Here is a 22245-nt window from a genome sequence, read left to right on the forward strand (position 1 = left end):
CACGCGGGAGACCGGGGTGAAATTCCCCGACGGGGAGGAATTTTAACATCCCCAATTTTAAACCTTTGCCCAGCACTTTAACGTGCTCCTTGGAAAAGATCAACAGAGAAAAATTGAACCTAAAATAATTTTAAACGGTGAGGAACTGTATAAAAACCTCTTGCATCAATTCCTCGTTAGCATAGTGTTCTCCTTCTGTTTGTCTTTTGTGCGGGGCACTGCGGAACGAGAGATGACAGGGAAATGCTGATAACAGCTGGAGAAAGCACGTCTGATCTTTCAAGGGGACAGCACTGGCACGATTGGCCGAATGGCCTCATACTGTACTGCAAGCTTCCATGAATCATATGGATATCTGAGACATACGCACACATCTGTGTTCGTGTATGTGTTTGAGTCTTTGTCTCAAGCAGTGCATTACTATTTCCTCTGTGTTGTCCTTGATATTCTGGTGCTGATTATTCAATATCCCGACGGCTTTTCTCTGACTGTGTATCTCTGAAAAAAGCACAGAAGCAAATAGATTTCAGGTGGACGCCTACACGCACTTGATGCTGTGGTTTCCTGAACATGTCCTTTGTGATCTCGCTTCCTTTCCTTCTGTAAAATGCCTGCTGTTTCAAAGTCAGCAGGAAATGACGTTGGGAACAAGACACTTTAAATGCCCACATTTATGTGTACCTCACAGTGTCAGAACAGTCACGGTTATTATCCGTCTTCCATGTATTATTTTGCCGACTGCCTCTCCCTAACAAACTTAGCTGATCACAGCACGGCTATCAGTCAACTCATTGCCAGTGTGAAAAATGCCACATTAGCAACGTGTGCAAGACTCGAATGACAGAGTAACTGGGCCGTGATAACTTATCCTGATATTCATGAGGCCTTAACATTCGCTACATAAGGCAATTCTAACTCTGGTTACCATCGCTCCTGCCATTGGAAAGCATTTGTCTTTACTTCCTCTATCAAAACACATTGTAATTTTGCAAGCCTCCATTAAATTTCCTCTTAGCCTCCAGAGGAAAGCAATCCCAGCTTCTCCACACTATCCCTCGGGCCACACTGTAAGACGTCAAACGGGTTCTGTATGTCTGATAGACATATATTTCAGCTACAGGGGAGTCAAAGGTTATAAGAACATAAGAACATAAGAAATAGGAGCAGGAGTAGGCCAATCGGCCCCTCGAGCCTGCTCCACCATTCAATAAGATCATTGCTGATCTGATCCTAACCTCAAATCTTCTACCACTCTGCATCGACCCGAACCCATGTGATCTCCCGGGAGAGGCGAAAAACCAGATAAAGACCCAATGGCCAATTTGGGAGAAAAAAATCTGGGAAATTCCTCTCCGACCAATCTAGGCGATCGAAATTCTTCCAGCAGATCACTCTGTCCCTATATTTTCTACAGTACTTACCTTCTGTAAAGGCGATCTCCACCCCAGCCAGGAACAGGAATAAAACCATCTCCTGAAATCTAACAGAATTAGAACACAGTAGGAGCAGAACAAGGCTACACGGCCCCTGGGCCCGCTCCACTACCCACAGGGCCATGACCATTCCGAACCCAGACTCATGTCCAATTTCCTGCCCGCTCCCCGTAACCCTTAATTCCCTTTCCTTCTAGGAAACTATCTATTTCTGTTTTAAATTTATTTAATGATGTAGCTTCCACAGCTTTCTGGGGCAGCAAATTCCACAAACCTACCACCCTCTGAGTGAAGAAGTTTCTCCTCATCTCAGTTTTGAATGAGCAGCCCCTTATTTTAAGATTATGCCCCCTAGTTCTAGTTTCACCCATCATTGGGAACATCCTCACCGCATCCACCCGATCAAGCCCCTTCACAAGCTTATATGTTTCAATAAGATCGCCTCTCATTCTTCTGAACTCCAATGAGTAGAGTCCCAATCTACTCAACCTCTCCTCATATGACCACCCCCTCATCCCCGGGATTAACCGAGTGAACCTTCTTTGTGCTGACTCGAGAGCAAGTATGTCTTTTCTTAAGTATGGACACCAAAACTGCATGCAGTATTCCAGGTGCGGCCTCACCAATACCTTGTACAACTGCAGCAATACCTCCCTGTTTTTATATTCCAACCCCCTAGCAATAAAAGCCAACATTCCATTGGCCTTCTTAATCACTTGCTGCACCTGCATACTAACTTTTTGTGTTTCGTGCACCAGGACCCCCAGATCCCTTTGTACTACAGTACTTTCCAGTTTCTTGCCATTAAGATAATAACTTGCTCTGTGATTTTTCCTGCCAAAGTGCATAACCTCACACTTTCCAGTATTGTATTCCATCTGCCAAATCTCTGCCCACTTACTTAGCCTGTCTATGTCCCTTTGCAGGTTTTTTATGTCCTCCTCACTCATTACTTTCCGTCCCATCTTTGTATCATCTGCAAACTTTGATATGTTACACTCGGTCCCCTCCTCCAAATCGTTAATATAGATTGTAAAGAGTTGGGGACCCAGCACTGACCCCTGCGGAACACCACTAGTTACTGGTTGCCAATCTGAGAACGAACCATTTATCCCAACTCTCTGCTTTCTGTTAGAGAGCCAATCCTCCACCCACGCCAGAATATTACCCCCAATCCCGTGATTTTTTATCTTGAGCAATAATCTTTTGGGTGGCACCTTGTCAAATGCCTTTTGGAAGTCTAAATACACTACGTCCACTGGTTCCCCTTTATCCACCCTGTATGTTACTTCCTCAAAAAACTCAAGCAAATTTGTTAAACATGACTTCCCCTTCATGAAACCATGCTGAGTTTGCCCAATTAAATTATGTTTTTCCAAATGTCCCGTTACTGTCTCCTTAATAATGGACTCTAACATTTTACCAACCACAGATGTTAGGCTAACAGGTCTATAGTTTCCAGCCTTCTGCCTACTACCCTTTTTAAATAAGGGTGTTACATTAGCAGTTTTCCAATCTGCCGGGACCTTTGCTGAGTCCAGTGAGTTTTGGAAAATTATTACCAATGCATCCACAATCCCTACCGCTACTTCCCTCAAGACCCTGGCATGCAAGCCATCAGGTCCAGGGGATTTATCCGCCTTGAGTCCCATTATTTTACCAAGTACCACTTCCTTAGTGATTTTAATTGTATTTAGTTCCTCCCCCCCTAGAGCCCCCTGTTTGTCCAGTGTTGGGATATTCTTCGTGTCCTCTACTGTAAAGACTGATACAAAATAATTGTTCAGTGTTTTTGCCATCTCCATGTTTCCCACCATTAATTTCCCGGTCTCATCCTCTAAGGGACCAACATTTTCTTTAGCCACCCTTTTTCTTTTTATATAACTATAGAAACTTTTACTGTCTGTTTTTATATTTTTTGCTAATTTACTTTAATAATCTATCTTCCCTTTCTTATGGGGAACGGGCGACAAAGTTGCGTTGTGTCGAAGATCTCATCAGCCACGAACTTATTAAATGGCGGGCTCGAGGGGCCGAATGGCCCAATCCTGCTCCTATTTATTCTTTTGGGGAAGGTTAGTTTCTTAATTATGTAATTTTTGAGCAGCTCAACAGCGTTGGAAGGAAACTCCCACGGGACGTAGAAAAGTGCAAAATCTTAGCTCTACCGAGAGCTCATGCACCTGAGAGGTTAACCCTGTGTTTCTCTGCCCACAGATCTTCCAGGACCTTCGAAGTGTTTCCAGCATTTAATCAACAATTCCAGATGCAGTATCTGCTGCATATTGCTTTTTCTGTTAACGCAGTGTCCCCGCTTGTATTAACAAAAGTCAAAAATAAATTGTAGCTACCAGAAAATAGAATTGATTAAGTCGGCGTGCATTGGTGGTTCAGGGGTAGAATTCTCGCCTGCCACGCGGGAGACCCGGGTTCGATTCCCGGCCAATGCAGGCTAATTTTTTTAACAATTCATTTCATAGCAAACACATCACATGAGCATAAATAATTTATTAGCTGTACCTGTGCAAGTGGATCAAGGGTATGAATGTTCTGCTCCTGTTCCTGTGCAACAGCTTTGAGGGGCTGAATGGCATCCTGTTCCTGTGTAACAGGCTCGATTCTTACTCTGACAGACATTGCATTGCTCACTTCCTCGTTAGTCTCGTTGTGAGTATCCCCGCCTGTCACGCGGGAGACCGGGGTGAAATTCCCCGACGGGAAGGAAATTTAACATCCCCAATTTTAAACGGTTTGGCAGCACCTTAAAGCGCTCCTTGGAAAAGATCAACAGCGAAAGATTGAACCTAAAACAATTTTAAACGGTGAGGAACTGCATAAAAACCTCCTGCATCAATTCCTCGTTAGCATAGTGTTCTCCTTCTGTTTGTCTTTTGTGCGGGGCACTGCGGAATGAGAGAGGACAGGGAAATGCAGATAACAGCGGGAGAAAGCACGTCTGATCTTTCAAGTGGACAGCACTGGCACGATTGGCCGAATGGCCTCACACTGTACTGCACGCCTCCATGAATCATATGGATATCTGAGACATACTCACACAAAGTGAGCACACATCTGTGTTCGTGCATATGTTTGATTCTTTGTCTCAAGCAGTGCATTACTGTTTCCTCTGTATTGTCCTTGATATTTTGGTGCTGATTATTCAATATCCCGACGGCTTTTCTCTGACTGTGTATCTCTGAGAAAAGCACAGAAGCAAATAGATTTCAGGTGGACGCCTACACGCACTTGATGCTGTGGTTTCCTGAACATGTCCTTTGTGATCTCGCCTAAAAAATGTAATCTTGTACGAAAAGTTTGCCTGGCGTGAAAGTGACCTGAATTTCAAAGCAGCAAGGAGGAAAGACTGCCTTGTTCTGCTTGCTGGCAGAACCCTTCTCGCAGCTTCCCTGGTGCTATAGTGGATAGGATTCGGCGCTTTCACTGCCGCGGCCCGGGTTCGATTCCCGGTCAGGGGAGCAGTGCGTTTTCTGGCTATTTGAAATGCCAGCAATCAAAGCACCCGCGCGAAACAATGCTTGCACCTCATCAACCTTTCAATTCTCCACACCGCTGCTGTTGCCTCAACAGTCAGCAGCGCATCATTCGGTACCGAGGTGCAGCATTCGCTTCCTTGCCTTCAAAAAATGCCTGCTGTTTCAAAGTCAGCAGGAAATGACGTTGGGAACAAGACACTTTAAATGCCCACATTTATGTGTACCTCACAGTGTCAGAACAGTCACGGTTATTATCCGTCTTCCATGTATTATTTTGCCGACTGCATCTCCCTAACAAACTTAGCTGATCACAGCACGGCTATCAGTCAACTCATTGCCAGTGTGAAAAATGCCACATTAGCAACGTGTGCAAGACTCGAATGACAGAGTAACTGGGCCGTGATAACTTATCCTGATATTCATGAGGCCTTAACATTCGCTGCATAAGACAATTCTACCTCTGGTTACCATCCCTCCTGCCATTGGAAATCGTTTGTCTTTTTTTCCTCTATCAAAACCCATTGTAATTTTGCAAGCCTCTATTAAATTTCCTCTTAGCCTCCAGAGGAAAGCAATCCCAGCTTCTCCACACTATCCCTCGGGCCACACTGTAAGACGTCAAACGGGTTCTGTATGTCTGATAGAGATATATTTCAGCTACAGGGGAGTCAAAGGTTATGGGGAACGGGCGGCAAAGTTGCGTTGTGTCGAAGATCTCATCAGCCACGACCTTATTAAATGGCGGGCTCGAGGGGCCGAATGGCCCAATCCTGCTCCTATTTATTCTTTTGGGGAAGGTTAGTTTCTTAATTATGTAATTTATGAGCAGCTAAACAACGCTGGAAGGAAACTCCCACGGGACGGAGAAAAGTGCAAAATCTTAGCTCCACCGAGAGCTCATGCACCTGAGAGGTTAACCCTGTGTTTCTCTGTCCACAGATCTTCCAGGACCTTCGAAGTGTTTCCAGCATTTAATCAACAATTCCAGATGCAGTATCTGCTGCATATTGCTTTTTATGTTAACGCAGTGTCCCCGCTTGTATTAACAAAAGTCAAAAATAAATTGTAGCCACCAGAAAATAGAATCGATTAAGTCGGCGTGCATTGGTGGTTCAGGGGTAGAATTCTCGCCTGCCACGCGGGAGACCCGGTTTCGATTCCCGGCCAATGAAGGCTAATTTTTTTAACAATTCATTTCATAGCAAACACGTCACATGAGCATAAATAATTTGTTAGCTGTACCTGTGCAAGTGGATCAAGGGTATGAATGTTCTGCTCCTGTTCCTGTGCAACAGCTTTGAGGGGCTGAATGGCATCCTGTTCCTGTGTAACAGGCTCGATTCTTACTCTGACAGACATTGCATTGCTCACTTCCTCGTTAGTCTCGTTGTGAGTATCCCCGCCTGTCACGCGGGAGACCGGGGTGAAATTCCCCGACGGGAAGGAAATTTAACATCCCCAATTTTAAACGTTTTGGCAGCACCTTAAAGCGCTCCTTGGAAAAGATCAACAGCGAAAGATTGAACCTAAAACAATTTTAAACGGTGAGGAACTGCATAAAAACCTCCTGCATCAATTCCTCGTTAGCATAGTGTTCTCCTTCTGTTTGTCTTTTGTGCGGGGCACTGCGGAATGAGAGAGGACAGGGAAATGCAGATAACAGCGGGAGAAAGCACGTCTGATCTTTCAAGTGGACAGCACTGGCACGATTGGCCGAATGGCCTCACACTGTACTGCACGCCTCCATGAATCATATGGATATCTGAGACATACTCACACAAAGTGAGCACACATCTGTGTTCGTGCATATGTTTGAGTCTTTGTCTCAAGCAGTGCATTACTGTTTCCTCTGTATTGTCCTTGATATTTTGGTGCTGATTATTCAATATCCCGACGGCTTTTCTCTGACTGTGTATCTCTGAGAAAAGCACAGAAGCAAATAGATTTCAGGTGGACGCCTACACGCACTTGATGCTGTGGTTTCCTGAACATGTCCTTTGTGATCTCGCCTAAAAAATGTAATCTTGTCCGAAAAGTTTGCCTGGCGTGAAAGTGACCTGAATTTCAAAGCAGCAAGGAGGAAAGACTGCCTTGTTCTGCTTGCTGGCAGAACCCTTCTCGCAGCTTCCTTGGTGGTATAGTGGATAGGATTCGGCGCTTTCACTGCCGCGGCCCGGGTTCGATTCCCGGTCAGGGGAGCAGTGCGTTTTCTGGCTGTTTGAAATGCCAGCAATCAAAGCACCCGCGCGAAACAATGCTTGCACCTCATCAACCTTTCAATTCTCCACACCGCTGCTGTTGCCTCAACAGTCAGCAGCGCATCATTCGGTACCGAGGTGCAGCATTCGCTTCCTTGCCTTCAAAAAATGCCTGCTGTTTCAAAGTCAGCAGGAAATGACGTTGGGAACAAGACACTTTAAATGCCCACATTTATGTGTACCTCACAGTGTCAGAACAGTCACGGTTATTATCCGTCTTCCATGTATTATTTTGCCGACTGCATCTCCCTAACAAACTTAGCTGATCACAGCACGGCTATCAGTCAACTCATTGCCAGTGTGAAAAATGCCACATTAGCAACGTGTGCAAGACTCGAATGACAGAGTAACTGGGCCGTGATAACTTATCCTGATATTCATGAGGCCTTAACATTCGCTGCATAAGACAATTCTACCTCTGGTTACCATCCCTCCTGCCATTGGAAATCGTTTGTCTTTATTTCCTCTATCAAAACCCATTGTAATTTTGCAAGCCTCTATTAAATTTCCTCTTAGCCTCCAGAGGAAAGCAATCCCAGCTTCTCCACACTATCCCTCGGGCCACACTGTAAGACGTCAAACGGGTTCTGTATGTCTGATAGAGATATATTTCAGCTACAGGGGAGTCAAAGGTTATGGGGAACGGGCGGCAAAGTTGCGTTGTGTCGAAGATCTCATCAGCCACGACCTTATTAAATGGCGGGCTCGAGGGGCCGAATGGCCCAATCCTGCTCCTATTTATTCTTTTGGGGAAGGTTAGTTTCTTAATTATGTAATTTATGAGCAGCTAAACAACGCTGGAAGGAAACTCCCACGGGACGGAGAAAAGTGCAAAATCTTAGCTCCACCGAGAGCTCATGCACCTGAGAGGTTAACCCTGTGTTTCTCTGTCCACAGATCTTCCAGGACCTTCGAAGTGTTTCCAGCATTTAATCAACAATTCCAGATGCAGTATCTGCTGCATATTGCTTTTTATGTTAACGCAGTGTCCCCGCTTGTATTAACAAAAGTCAAAAATAAATTGTAGCCACCAGAAAATAGAAGCGATTAAGTCGGCGTGCATTGGTGGTTCAGGGGTAGAATTCTCGCCTGCCACGCGGGAGACCCGGGTTCGATTCCCGGCCAATGCAGGCTAATTTTTTTTAACAATTCATTTCATAGCAAACACGTCACATGAGCATAAATAATTTGTTAGCTGTACCTATGCAAGTGGATCAAGGGTATGAATGTTCTGCTCCTGTTCCTGTGCAACAGCTTTGAGGGGCTGAATGGCATCCTGTTCCTGTGTAACAGGCTCGATTCTTACTCTGACAGACATTGCATTGCTCACTTCCTCGTTAGTCTCGTTGTGAGTATCCCCGCCTGTCACGCGGGAGACCGGGGTGAAATTCCCCGACGGGAAGGAAATTTAACATCCCCAATTTTAAACGGTTTGGCAGCACCTTAAAGCGCTCCTTGGAAAAGATCAACAGCGAAAGATTGAACCTAAAACAATTTTAAACGGTGAGGAACTGCATAAAAACCTCCTGCATCAATTCCTCGTTAGCATAGTGTTCTCCTTCTGTTTGTCTTTTGTGCGGGGCACTGCGGAACGAGAGAGGACAGGGAAATGCAGATAACAGCGGGAGAAAGCACGTCTGATCTTTCAAGTGGACAGCACTGGCACGATTGGCCGAATGGCCTCACACTGTACTGCACGCCTCCATGAATCATATGGATATCTGAGACATACTCACACAAAGTGAGCACACATCTGTGTTCGTGCATATGTTTGAGTCTTTGTCTCAAGCAGTGCATTACTGTTTCCTCTGTATTGTCCTTGACATTTTGGTGCTGATTATTCAATATCCCGACGACTTTTCTCTGACTGTGTATCTCTGAGAAAAGCACAGAAGCAAATAGATTTCAGGTGGACGCCTACACGCACTTGATGCTGTGGTTTCCTGAACATGTCCTTTGTGATCTCGCCTATAAAATGTCATCTTGTACGAAAAGGTTGCCTGGCGTGAAAGTGACCTGAATTTCAAAGCAGCAAGGAGGAAAGACTGCCTTGTTCTGCTTGCTGGCAGGACGCTTCTCGCAGCTTCCCTGGTGGTCTGGTGGATAGGATTCGGCGCTTTCACCGCCGCGGCCCGGGTTCGATTCCCGGTCAGGATAGCAGTGCGTGTTCTGGATATTTGAAATGCCAGCAATCAAAGCACCCGCGCGAAACAATGCTTGCACCTCATCAACCTTTCAATTTTCCACACCGCTGCTGTTGCCTCAACAGTCAGCAGCGCATCATTCGGTACCGCGGTGCAGCATTCGCTTCCTTGCCTTCAAAAAATGCCTGCTGTTTCAAAGTCAGCAGGAAATTACGTTTGGAACAAGACACTTTAAAAGCCCACATTTATGTGCACCTCACAGTGTCAGAACAGTCACGGTTATTATCCGCCTTCCATGTATTATTTTGCCGACTGCATCTCCCTAACAAACTTAGCTGATCACTGCACGGCTATCAGTCAACTCATTGCCAGTGTGAAAAATGCCACATTAGCTACGTGTGCAAGAATCGAATGACAGAGTACCTGGGCCGTGATAACTTATCCTGATATTCATGAGGCCTTAACATTCGCTGCATAAGACAATTCTACCTCTGGTTACCATCCCTTCTGCCATTGGAAAGCGTTTGTCTTTATTTCCTCTATCAAAAGCCATTGTAATTTTGCAAGCCTTTATTAAATTTCCTCTTAGCCTCCAGAGGAAAGCAATTCCAGCTTCTCCACACCATCAACATAACTGAAGTCGCTTGTCCCTCGGGCCACACTGTAAGACGTCAAACGAGTTCTGTATGTCGGGGAGTCAAGGGTTATGGGGAGCGGGTGGAAACGTTGCGTTGTGTCGAAGATCTCATCAGCCACGAACTTATTAAATGGCGGGGCTCGAGGGGCCGAATGGCCCAATCCTGCTCCTATTTATTCTTTTGGGGAAGGTTAGTTTCTTAATTATGTAATTTTTGAGCAGCTAAGCAACGTTGGAAGGAAACTCCCACGGCACCTAGAAAAGTGCAAAATCTTAGCTCTGCCGTGAGCTCATGCACCTGAGAGGTTAACCCTGTGATTCTCTGTCCACAGATCTTCCAGGACCTTCGAAGTGTTTCCAGCATTTAGTCAACAATTCCAGATGCAGTATCTGCTGCATTTTGCTTTTTAAGTTAACGCAGTGTCCCCGCTTGTATTAACAAAAGTCAAAAATAAATTGTAGCTACCAGTAAAGGAAATTTGCTAACTCGGCGTGCATTGGTGGTTCCGGTGTAGAATTCTCGCCTGCCACGCGGGGGACCCGGGATCGATTCCCGGCCAATGCAGGTTAACATTTTAAACAATTCATTTCATAGCAAACACATCACTTGAGCATATATAATATATTAGCTGTCGCTGTGCAACTGGATCAAGGGTATGAATGTTCTGCTCCTGTTCCTGTGCAACAGCTGTCATGGGGCTGAATCTCATTCTGTTCCTGTGTAACAGGCTCGATTCTTACTCTGACAGACATTGCATTGCTCACTTCCTCGTTAGTCTCGTTGTGAGTATCCCCGCCTGTCACGCGTGAGACCTGGGTGAAATTCCCCGACGGGGAGGAATTTTAACATCCCCAATTTTAAACCTTTGGGCAGCACCATAAAGCGCTCCTTGGAAAAGATCAAAAGCGAAAAATTGAACCTAAAATAATTTTAAACGGTGAGGGACTGTAGAAAAACCTCCTGCATCAATTCCTCGTTAGCATAGTGTTCTCCTTCTGTTTGTCTTTTGTGCGGGGCACTGCGGAACGAGAGAGGACAGGGAAATGCAGATAACAGCGGGAGAAAGCACGCCTGATCTTTCAAGGGGACAGCACTGGCACGATTGGCCGAATGGCCTCACACTGTACTGCAATCCTCCATGAATCATATGGATATCTGAGACATACCCACACAAAGTGAGCACACATCTGTGTTCGTGTATGTGTTTGAGTCTATGTCTCAAGCAGTGCATTACTATTTCCTCTGTATTGTCCTTGATATTTTGGTGCTGATTATTCAATATCCCGACGGCTTTTCTATGACTGTGTATCTCTGAGAAAAGCACAGAAGCATATAGATTTCAGGTGGACGCCTACCCGCACTTGATGCTGTGGTTTCCTGAACATGTCCTTTCTTATCTCGCCTAAAAAATGTCATCTTGTACGAGAAGTTTGCCTGGCGTGAAATTGACCTGAATGTCAAAGCAGCAAGGAGGAAAGACTGCCTTGCTCTGCTTGCTGGCAGGGCGCTTTTCACAGCTTCCCTGGTGGTCTAGTGGTTAGGATTCGGCGCTTTCACTGCCACGGCCCGGGTTCGATGCCCGGTCAGTAGAGCCAGTGCGTTTTCCGGCTGTTTGAAATGGCAGTAATCAAAGCACTCACGCAAAACAATGCTTGCACCTCATCAACTTTCCACACCGCTGCTATTGCTTCAACAGTCAGCAACGCATCATTCGGTACCGAGGTGCAACATTCAATTGCTTGCCTTCTGTAAAATACTTGATGTTTCAAAGTCAGCAGGAAATGACAATGGGAGCAAGACACTTTAAATGCCCGCATTTATGTGTACCTCACAGTGTCAGAACAGTCACGGTTATTATCCGTCTTCCATGTTTTATTTTGCCGACTGCATCTCCCTAACAAACTTAGCTGATCACAGCACGGCTATCAGTCAACTCATTGCCATTGTGGAAAATGCCACATTAGCAACGTGTGCAAGACTCGAATGACAGAGTACCTGAGCCGTCATAACTTATCCTGATATTCATGAGGCCTTAACATTCGCTGCATAAGACAACTCTACCTTTGGTTACCATCCCTCCTGCCATTGGAAAGCGTTTGTCTTTATTTCCTCCATCAAAACCCATTGTAATTTTGCAAGCCTCTATTAAATTTCCTCTTAGCCTCCAGAGGAAAGCAATCCCAGCTTCTCCACACTATCAACATAACTGAAGTCGCTTGTCCCTCGGGCCACACTGTAAGACGTCAAACGGGTTCTGTATGTCTGATAGACATATATTTCAGCTACAGGGGTGTTAAGGGTTATGGGGAACGGGCGGCAAAGTTCCGTTGTGTCGAAGATCTCATCCGCCACGAACTTATTAAATGGCGGGGCTCGAGGGGCCGAATGGCACAATCCTGCTCCTATTTATTCTTTTGGAGAAGATTTGTTTCTTAATTATGTAATTTTTGAGCAGCTAAGCAACGTTGGAAGGAAACTCCCACGGGACCTAGAAAAGTGCAAAATCTTAGCTCTGCCGAGAGCTCATGCACCAGAGAGGTTAATCCTGTGTATCTCTGTCCACAGATCTTCCAGGACCTTCGAAGTGTTTCCAGCATTTAATCAACAATTCCAGATGCAGTATCTGCTGCATATTGCTTTTTATGTTAACGCAGTGTCCCCGCTTGTGTTAACAAAAGCCAAAAATAAGTTGTAGCTACCAGAAAATGGAATTTGTTAACTCGGCGTGCATTGGTGGTTCAGGGGTAGAATTTTCGCCTGCCACGCTAGAGGCCCGGGTTCGATTCCCGGCTAATGCAGGTTAATACCTTTAACAATTCATTTCATAGCAAACACATCACATGAGCTTAAATAATATATTAGCTGTACCTGTGCAACTGGATCAAGGGTATGAATGTTCTGCTTGCACCTCATCAACCTTTCACACCGCTGCTGTTGCCTCAACCGACAGCAGCGCATCATTCGCTACAGAGCTGCAACATTCACTTCCTGCCTTGCCTGTTGTTTCAAAGTTAGCAGGAAATGACATTGGGAACAAGACACTTTAAATGTCCACATTTAACTGTGTCAGAACAGTCACGGTTATTATCCGTCTTCCATGTTTTATCTTACCGACTGCATCTCCTTAACAAACTTAGCTGATCACAGCACGGCTATCAGTCAACTCATTGCCAGTGTGAAAAATTAGCATCATGTGTAAGACTGGAATGAGAGAATACCTGGGCCGTGATAACTTATTCAGATATTTATTATGCCTTAACACTTGCTGCATAAGACAATTCTCCCTCTGCTTCCCATCTCTCCTGCCATTGGAAAGCGTTTCCCTTTATTTCATCTATCAAAACCCCTTGCAATTTTGCAAGCCTCTATTACATTTCCTCTTAGCCTTCAGAGGAAAGCAGTCCCAGCTTCGCCACACTATCAACATAACTGAAGTTGCTTATCTCTCGGGCCACTCTGTAAGACGTCAAACGGGCTCTGTATGTCTGGCGGAGATAGATATATATTTCAGCTGCCGGGGAGTCAAGCTTTATGGGGAGCGGGTAGCAAAGTGGCGTTGTGTTGGAGATCTCATCAGCCATGAAATTATTAAATGGCGAGTTAGGCTCGAGGGGCCGAATGGCCCAATCCTGCACCTATTTATTATTTTGGGGAAGGTTAGTTTCTTAATTATCTAATTTTTGAGCAGCTTAACAACTTTGGATGGAAACTCACACGGTAACTACAAAACCGCAACATGTTATCTCTGCCGAGAGCTCATGGTCCTGAAAGATTAACACTGTGTTTCTCTGTCCACAGATATTCCAGGACCGTCGGAGTGTTTCCAGCATTTAATCAACAATTCCAGATCCAGCATCTGCTGCATTTTGCTTTTTATGTTAACGCAGTGTCCTCGCTTGTATTAACAAAAGTCAAAATTAAATTGTAGCTACCAGAAAATGGAATCGGCTGATCCTGTGTGCATTGGTGGTGCAGGGGTAGAATTCTCGCCTGCCAGCGTAGCAGAACCTGGGTTCGAATCTTGGTCAATGCAGCGTAATTTTTTAACAATTTATATCATAGCAAACACATCACATGAAGCATTAATAATATATTAGCTGTACCTGTGCAACTGGGTCAAGGTTATGAATGTTCTGCTCCTGTTCCTGTGCAACTGGTTTGAGGGGCTGAATGGCATCCTGTTGCTATGTAACTGGCTCGATCCCAATTTTAAACCTTTGGGCAGCACATTAAAGTGCTCCTTCGAAAAGAATAACAGAAAAAAAATGAACCTAAAATAATTTTAAACGGTGGAGAACTGTATAACAACTTCCTGCATCAATTCCTCGTTCGTGTTTTCTTTCTGTTTGTCTTTTGTGCGGGGCACTGCGGAAGGAGAGAGGACAGGGAAATGTAGATAACAGCGGAAGAAAGCACGTCTGCTCTTTCAAGGAGACAGCACTGGCACGATTGGCCGAATGGCCTCACACTATGCTGCAAGCCTCCATGAATCATAAGGATATCTGAGACATACCCACACAAAGTGGGCACACATCTGTGTTCGTGTATGTGTTTGAGTCTTTGCCTCAAGCACTGCATTACTATTTCCTCTATTTTGTCCTTGATATTTTAGTCCTGATTATTCAATATCCCGAAGGGTTTTCTCTGACTGTGTGTCTCTGAGAAAAGCACAGAAGCAAATAGATTTCAGGTGAACATAAATAGGACAAGGAAAGAGGTTCTTCTGAGGGAGTATGAGCAGCTAGGTGCCAAATTAAAAAGCAGAACCAGAAGGGTAATAATCTCTGGATTACTACCTGAGCCACGAGCAAATTTGGCTTGGGTAAATAAAATCAGAGAGTTAAATGCGTGGCTACAAGACTGGTGTGGGAGAAATGGGTTTTGCTTCTTAGGACACTGGCACCAGTACTGGGACAGGAGAGAGCTTTTCCGTTGTGAAGGACTTCACTTGCCCAGTGCTGGGACTAGAATCCTGGCGAATCGAAAAACTAGGGCTGTAGAGAGGGCTTTAAAATAATTAGTGGGGGGAGGGAGGTTTCAAGAGAGTGAAAAATAAAAATGTCAACGGAGAAGGCAATAGAGCAAGGTAGCAGTGGGGGAATTAAAAACCAAGGTAGCAGTGGGGGAATTAAAAACCAGATCGTGTCAGGAAGGGACAGAATATATAAAAATAAAGGTAAAGTAGTAAAGGGGGTAAAAGCAGGAATTAATTGTCACAAAGCATATTTAAACGTTCTTTATCTGAATGCATGCAGCATTCGTAATAAAATAGACGAGTTGACGGTACAAATATTACACATGGGTATGTTCTGCTGGCCATTACGGAGACATGGCTGCAGGGTGACCAGGACTGGGAACTAAACATCCAGGGGCACTTGAGTATTAGGAAGGACAGACAGGAAGGAAAGGGAGGTTGGGTGGCTGTGTTAATAAAGATGGAATCACTGCAGTAGTGAGAAATTATATTCGGTCAAATGTTCAGGATAGTGGAACGGTTTGGGTGGAGATAAGGAATAATAAGGGGAAAAAGTCACTAGTGGGCGTAGTCTATAGGCCTCCTAATAGTGGGAACTCTATTGGTCGGAGTATAAATCAGGAAATAGTTTGGGCTTGTAATAAGGGAACAGCTATAATCATGGGAGATTTTAACTTTCATAATGATTGGACAAGTGAAATTGGGCAGCGCACCCCTGAGGAAGATTTCATAGAGTGTATTAGGGACGGGTTCCTTGAGCAGTATGTTACTGAACCAACCAGGGGACAGGCAATCTTAGATCTGGTCTTGTGTAATGAGACAGGATTAATAAAAAATGTCCTAGTAAAGGATCCCCTTGGAATGACTGACCATAACATGGTTGAATTCCAAATTCAGTTGGAGGGTGAGACATTTGGAGCTCAAACCAACGTACTATGCTTAAGTAAAGGAGATTATGAAGGTATGAAAGCAGAGTTGACTAAAGTGGACTGGGAAGATAGATTAAGGTGTAAGACGGTACGTGAGCAGTGGTGTACATTCAAGGAGATATTACACAACTTTCATGAAAAATATATTCCATTGAGGAAAAAGGGGCATAAAAGAAAAGACAGCCATCCATGGCTAAGGAAAGGAATAAAGGATAGTATCCGACTGTAAACAAGGGCATATAAAGTAGCCAAATCTCCTGGGAGGAGAGAAGATTGGGAAGCATTTAAAAGCCAGCAAAGAATAACTAAAAGATTAATTAAGAAAGGGAAGATAAATTATGAAAGTAAACTAGCAAATAATAGATTACAAGTGTTTCTACAGTTATATAAAAAGAAAAAGTGTGGCTAAAGTGAATGTTGGCCCCTGAGAGGACAAGACCGGGAAATTACTGCTGGGGAACATGGAGATGGCAGAAACGCTGATCAAATATTTTGTATCAATCGTTACAGTAGAGGAAACTAAAACTATCCCAACACTGGACAAACAGGGGGCTATAGGGGTGGAGGAGCTAAACACGATTAAAGTCACTAAGGAGATGGTACTCGGTAAGATAATGGGACTTAAGGCAGACAAATCCCCTGGACATGATGGTTTACATCCTCGGGTCTTTAGAGAAGCAGCGGTAGGGATTGCGGATGCAGTGGAGGTAATATCCAAAACTCCCTGGATTCAGGAAAGGTCCCAACCGATTGGAAAACTGCTAATGTAAAGCCCTTATTTAAAAGGGAGGTAGACATAAGGCTGGAAAGTATAGAGCAGTTAGCCTAACATCTGTGGTTGGTAAAATGTTGGAGTCCATTATTAAGGAAGCAGTAACAGGACATTTGGATAAGCATAATTTAATCGGACAGAGTCAGCATGGTTTCATGAAGGGGAAGTCATGTTTGTCAAATTTGCTTGAATTCTTTCAGGTGTAACAAACAGTGTGGATAAAGGGGAACCAGTGGTTGTGGTGTATTTGGAATTCCAAAAGGCATTTGACAAGGTGCCACACAAAAGGTTACTGCACATGATAAAATACCATGGGATTTGAGGTTATATCCTGCATGGGTCGAATATTGGCTATCTAACAGAAAACAGAGAGTTGGGAAAATGTTTCATTCTCAGGTTGGCAATCAGTAACTAGTGGTGTTTCGCGGGGATCATTCCTGGGACCACAACTCTTTACAATCTATATTAACGATTTGGAGGAGGGGACCAGTTGCAACATAACCAAGTTTACCGATGATACAAAGATGCGAGGGCAAGCAGTGAGTGAGGAGGACATAAAAATCCTGCAAAAAGGACATAGACAGGCTAAGTAAGTGGGCAGACATTTGCCAGATGGAATATAATGTTGGAAATTGTGAGGTTATGCACTTTGGCAGAAAAAAATTAAAGAGGAGGTTATTATCTAAATGGAGAGCAACTGTAAAGTGCTACAGTACAAAGGGATCTGGGGGTCCTGGCACAGGAAACAGAGAATGTTGGTATGCAGGTACAGCAGGTGATCAGGAAGGCCAATGGAATCTTGGCTTTTATTGCAAGGGGGATGGAGTATAAAAGCAGCGAAGTCTTGCTTCAGTTATACAGGGTACTGGTGAGGCCACACCTGGAATATTGCGTACAGTTTTGGTTTCCATATTTAAGAAAAGATATACTTGCTCTCAAGGCAGTTCAGAGAAGGTTCACTTGGTTGATTCCGGAGATGAGTGGGTTGACTTATGAGGAAAGGTTGAGTAGGTTGGGCCTCTACTCATTGGAATGCAGAAGAATGAGTGGCGATCTTATCGAAACATATAAGATTGAAAGGTAGCTTGATCGGGTGGATGTGGGGAGGATGTTTCCGCTGATGGGTGAGAATAGAACTAGGGTACATCATCTATATATATAAACGGATCGTTCTTTCTGTCTGTCTGTCCTTCTGTCTGTCGTTCTGTCCGTACTTCTGTCTGTCATTCTGTCTGTCCATCTGTCTGTCCTCGGGTGTGCGTCTGTCCGGCTATGCGCTCGAAAGTTACAGAGCGTACCTATGCATGCATTGCATCAAAAGAAAGCTCACCGTTCCAAAACGATGGTAAGCATATTTACGTTTCGGCCAGACAAAAATTGTGCCCGCGGTATCCGAAAAACCTTCAACATTCCGCTCATTATCCACTCATTACCATAGAGTGACCAACCCGATGGTCGACCAATCAATGCGTGGCGGGGGCGGGTTCGTCGCATGTGAAGCCGGGCCCTCCTAGAGTCGAGTGACAGGGCGATTGACCAATCCTATGCTTCGGTGACATGACAATCGACCAATCAGTGCTACTGTGGCGGGCCTTATCGTTCTGAACTGAGGTGAGTGGCCGCCATCTTTATTCTCACCTTCTGTGTGTTTATTGTCTGGGTGGGGCCTAATCCTTCATAGACTATAAATACATTAGCTTAGCCTTCTTTCATCAACAAAGAGACGGACACTGGCCTGAGTACACGTGAGTCACTTGCAGGATTAAGAAGTGAGTGAAATTTCTGTTGTTTTGTTAGGAGCGATTTTTTTTTTTTAATGTGTAAAACGTAAAAACACAATGTCTAAAACGTTAAAACACAATGAAGATGGTGTCCCATCTTATTAACAGTCGTTTTTAAAAAAATAACTTTTGGTGTTTTCAGCAAGAATGCGCGTTCCTTCTCCGTGGCAGCTTTTCAAAAAAAAAATTAACAATTTCTGTTGGTTTCACAGACTGCGCGTTCCTTCTCCATGGCAGCTTTTTAAAAACACTGAAAAACTTTCAAGATGGCCTCCCATCTTCTTAACACCCGTTTATAAAAAAATAAAAAAAAATTCTTTTTGTTTCACAGACTGCGCGTTCCTTCTCCGTGGCAGCTTTTTAAAAAAAAACTTTAAAAATTCTGTTCGTTTCAGACTGCGCGTTCCTTCTCCGTGGCAGCTTTAAAAAAAATAAAATTCTGTTGGTTTCCTTCTCCGTAGCAGCTGAAAAAAAAAAAAAAAATCTGTTGGTTTCACAGACTGCGCATTCCTTCTCCATGGCGGCTTTTTAAAAACATTAAAAACCTTTCAAGATGGCCTCCCATCTTCTTAACACCCGTTTTTGAAAAAAAAAAAATTTTGTTCATTCGCTGACTCCCTCAAAACCCTCCTTCCCTCCTCCCACTCTCCTTCCTCCACCTCCTCCCCCTTCTCACTCTCTCCCCCCTTCTCACTCTCTCCCCCCCTTCTCTCTCTCTCTCTCTCTCTCTCTCCCCCCCCGGCGCCCCCCCTCCCCCTCGCGCCCCCCCTCTCCCTCACCCCCCCTCTCCCTCGCCCTCTCCCTCGCCCCCCCTCCCTCGCCCTGCCCCCTCTCCCTCGCCCCCCTCTCCCTCCCCCCCTCGCCCCCCTGCCTCTCGCCCCCCCTCCCTCGCCCCCCCTCTCCCTCGCCCCCCTCCCTCACCCCCACCTCACCCGCCCCTCTCCCTCGCCCTCACCCTCTCCCTCGCCCCCCCTCTCCCTCGCCCCCCCTCTCCCTCACCCCCCTCTCCCTCGCCCCCCACTCCCACGCCCCCTCTCCCTCGCCCCCTCTCTCCCTCACTCCCCCCTCTCTCCCTCGCTCTCTTCCCCCCCTCTCTCCCTTGCTCTCTTCCCCCCCACAGTCGCTCGCTCTCTTCCCCCCCCACAGTCGCTCGCTCTCTTCCCCCCCCCCACAGTCACTCGCTCTCTTTCCCCCCCCCAGTCGCTCTCTCTCTCTCTCTTCCAACAACACGTCCTCGAAAAAGCCTCGGCACCGCCGGGCACTCCAGCTAGTCTTAGAATAAGGGGCTGCCATTACAAAACTGAGATGAGGAGACACTTCTTCACTCAGAGGGTAGTAAATCTATGGCGTTTGCTACATCAGAGAGCTGTGGATGCTGCGACATTAAATACATTTAAAAAGGAGATAAACAGTTTCCTATCTGATAAGGGAATTAGGGGTTATGGGGAGCGGGCAGGGAATTGTACGTGAGTCAAGGTTCGGATCAGCCATTATCCTATTGAATGGTGGAGCAGGCCCGAGGGGCCGTATGGTCCACTCCTGCTCCGAGTTCTTATGTAATGTTATGTTATACACTTCATTGCCTTCTGTGAAAAGCCTGTTGTTTCAATGTTTGCAGGAAATGACATTGGGAACAAGATACTTTAAATGTTTACTTGCAAACATTTAACTGTACCTCACAGTGTCAGAACCGTCATGGTTGTTATCCGTCATCCATGTATTTTGTTGCCGACTGCATCTCCCGAACAAACTTAGCTGATCACAGCACGGCTATCAATCACCTCATTGCCAGTGTGAAAAATGCCACATTAGCAACGTGTGCAAGACTGGAATGAGAGTGTACCTGCGCCGTGATAACTTATCCTGAGCATTAAGACATTCATTAGTCCTTACCCCTTGCTGCGTAAAACAATTCTCCTCATGCTGGTTCTTTTGCCGGTTATCTCCAATCGGTGTTCTCTGGTTACCGACTCTCCTGCCACTGGAAAGCGTTTCTCCTCATTTCCTCTACCAAATCCCCTTGTAATCTTGCAAGCCTCTATTAAATTTCCTCTTAACCTTCTGAGGAAAGCAATCCCAGTTCTCCACACTATCAACATAACTGAAGTCCCTTATCCCTCGGGCCACTCTGTAAGACGTCAAACTGAGGCTCTCGCTCTGTAGGTCTGGCAGAGATAGACATATATTTGAGCTACAGGGGAGTCAAGGATTATGGGGAGTTGGCGGGAATCTGGCGTAGAGTGGATGATCTGATCAGCCATGATCTTATTCAATGACGTGGCAGGCTCGAGGGGCCGAATGGCCCACTCCTGCTCCTATTTCTTCTGTTCTTATTCTTCTTTCTCTCCCTTCTGCCTCTTTGTCCCTCGGTCAATTCTAGCACTGACGGACATTGCATCGCTCACTTCTTTCTTAGTATAGTGGTGAGTATCATTGCCTCTCACGCTGGAGACCGGGGTTTAATTCCGTGACGGAGAGGATTTTTCACCGCCTCCTCCTCTTCCTATATAACAGACTCGAGTGGCTCAATGGCTTCCTCCTGTTCCTGTGTAACATGCTTGAGGGGCTGAATGGCCTCCTCCTGTTCCTGGATAACGGACTCGAGTGGGTGAATGGTCTCCTCCTGACACTGTGTAACAGGCATTAGTGGCTGAATCGCCTCATCCTGTTACTGTGTAACAGGCTTGAGTGGTTGAATGGACTTCTCCTTTTCCTGTATAACAGACCCGAGCGGCTGAATGGTCACCTCCTGTTCCTGTGTAAAAGGCTCAAGGGGATGAATGTCCTCCTCCTCTTCCTGAATAACAGACTCGAAGAACTGAATAGCCTCCTCCAGTTCCATTGTAACAGGCTTGAGGGGTTGAATGGCCTCCTCCTGTTCTTATGTAACTGGCTCGAGTGGCTGTATGGCCTCCTCTTGTGCATGCATAACAGGGTCGAGGGGCTGAATGGCCTCCTCCTATTCATGTATAACAGGATTGAGGGGCTGAATGGCCTCCTCCTGTTCATGTGAAACAGGCTCGTGGTTCTGAATTGTCTCCTCCTGTTGCTGTATAACAGACTTGTTGGAATGAATTGCCTTCTCCTGTTCCTGTATAACTGGATCGTGGCTCTGAATTATCTCCTTGTCATCCTCTGTAACAGGTTCAAGGGGCTGAATGGATTGCTACTGTTCTTATACAGATCTTGTATCGCTGAATGGCTTCCTCGAGTCCAATGCAACAGGCTCGAGGCGTTAAAGGCCTCCTCTTGTCCCTGTGTAACAGGCTCGAGGGGCTGAATGGCCTCCTCCTGTTCCTGTATAACAGGCTACAGGGGCTGAATGGCCTCCTCCTGTTCCTGTGCGAAAGGCTCATGGGACAGAATGGCATTCTGTTCCTATGTAAAAGTGTCATGGGATTAAATGTCCTCCGCCTGTCCCTGTGTAAAAGGGCCTTGGGACTGAATGGCATGCCTCTGCTCCTTTATTAATGTGTCATGGACATGAATGGCCTCATCCTGATCCTATGTCAAAGGATCATGCGAAAGAATGGCCTCCTCCTGTTCCTATGTAAGAGGGCCATGGGACTGAAAGGCCTCCTCCTTTTCCTAAGTTAAAGGGCCATAGGACTGAATGGCCTTCTCCTGTTTCTATGAAAAAGAGCCATTGGACTGAATGGCCTCCTCCTGCTGCTGTGTAACAGACTCGAGGGGTTCAATTGAATCCTCCTATTCCTGTGTAACAGATTCAGGGGTTGAGAGGACTCAGAGGGAAAGTGGGGTGGGACTGGAGCCACTTGTCTAAAGGAAATGTTGGGGGGGGAGTTTCCCTTCACTGAATT

General features: G+C 45.5%; 2 non-coding genes across 2 annotated transcripts; both read left to right on the forward strand.

Moving 5' to 3' along the window:
* Positions 1-3812: 3812 nt before the first annotated feature.
* Positions 3813-3883, forward strand: trnag-gcc (transfer RNA glycine (anticodon GCC)). The gene has a single exon. It is a non-coding gene; the product is annotated as a tRNA-Gly (tRNA).
* A 4361-nt stretch (positions 3884-8244) lies between these two features.
* Positions 8245-8315, forward strand: trnag-gcc (transfer RNA glycine (anticodon GCC)). The gene has a single exon. It is a non-coding gene; the product is annotated as a tRNA-Gly (tRNA).
* Positions 8316-22245: the final 13930 nt, after the last annotated feature.

This window comes from Somniosus microcephalus, unplaced genomic scaffold, assembly GCF_052327205.1.
Source record: "Somniosus microcephalus isolate GS21.2 unplaced genomic scaffold, FLI_Smic_1.0 unresolved_chr8, whole genome shotgun sequence".
NCBI classification, from domain to species: domain Eukaryota; kingdom Metazoa; phylum Chordata; class Chondrichthyes; order Squaliformes; family Somniosidae; genus Somniosus; species Somniosus microcephalus.